This window comes from Lucilia cuprina, chromosome 2, assembly GCF_022045245.1.
Source record: "Lucilia cuprina isolate Lc7/37 chromosome 2, ASM2204524v1, whole genome shotgun sequence".
Classification (NCBI taxonomy): domain Eukaryota; kingdom Metazoa; phylum Arthropoda; class Insecta; order Diptera; family Calliphoridae; genus Lucilia; species Lucilia cuprina.
Genome location: NC_060950.1, coordinates 66219778 through 66221143, shown reverse-complemented (window position 1 = coordinate 66221143; position 1366 = coordinate 66219778).

The following is a 1366-nucleotide window of genomic DNA, read 5'->3' as shown; positions in this document are numbered from 1 at the left end:
CTAGTTCTGTTCTAGTTCTGTTCTAGTTCTGTTCTAGTTCTGTTCTAGTTCTGGTCTAGTTCTGGTCTAGTTCTGTTCTAGTTCTGTTCTAGTTCTGTTCTAGTTCTGGTCTAGTTCTGGTCTAGTTCTAGTTCTGTTCTAGTACGTTGAACAGTTTTACCTAGAGGAATTTAATATGTTATTAATGTTTGGTGTCTACGAAATCAAAAGACTTAAGCAACAAACTTAAAATCATTCCCAGCTTATTAGAGTGTCTATTTTAAAGCCCTATAACCACTATTTGATGTCTAACTGCTTGTTAGAATTGTCATTTATCTCTTTTCCTTCATTATCTAATTAAAATTGTTTAATATCGGAAATCTTTAAATTCCGTTTTTTCTAATCACCTATAGTTTCATTTTCTTAGTTTTCCTTTATTTATCATTTTAAAACTCAATAGATTTCTTAACCATTCCGTGTGTCTACTTCTACTACAGACATTTAACAAAGTTTTTTATTTTTCTATTTCAACACAGACATGACATCAGTAAAGCACATTAAACATAGGATGAAGAGTCTTGGATAATGAAAGAAGAAACCCCAACAAACGTAATCTGTATTGTGTTTTATCACTTGGCATATCAGCAGGCAGATGGACGGACATATAGATATGTGAATCAACTAACGTTGACATTAATTCCTACATGTGAGTTTATTTTTATATTATTTTCTATACATATTTTTATTTTTCATTCTCTAGTTTTTTTTCCACAAAATCTAATCAAATCAAAGGTGTTGTGTGTGTGTCTTTAATTTCAATTCATTTGTTATTGTTATTTGTTGTCTCTACTTTAGATCTAATGTTTTGAAAATCGTCATGTCAACGCTCTGCTTTAGAAACATTTATCAAAGAAACAAAAGTTATTTCTTACGTTTTTCCTTCTTTGTACCCTACACCAGTTTATTAGTTTCTAATAGATTATCAGTAAAGATTATAATTAAATAATGTTGTTGGATGTGATTGTATCATGTTGTTTTCTTTTTGAATTAATATCAGCTTAAGGTTTAGTGACATTTATCAATTGTGTGTAATTGATTGGCTTCTGTAAGTTTTTAAAGATATTCTTGAAAGAATTTTTGAAAATTTAATTAATATTCAAAACATGAATTTAGAATATATTTTTGTGTAAAAGTTGTCGGATATTTTTTCTGATTTCAATAACTGATCAATTTCTATTAAGGATATTTTTCGGTTCGTCTTCTAGTTCTAGTCTACTTTAGTTCTAGTTCAGTTCTAGTTCAGTTCTAGTTCAGTTCTAGTTCAATTCTAGTTCAATTCTAGTTCAGTTCTAGTCACAGTTCTAGTTCTAGTTCAGTTCTAGTTCAG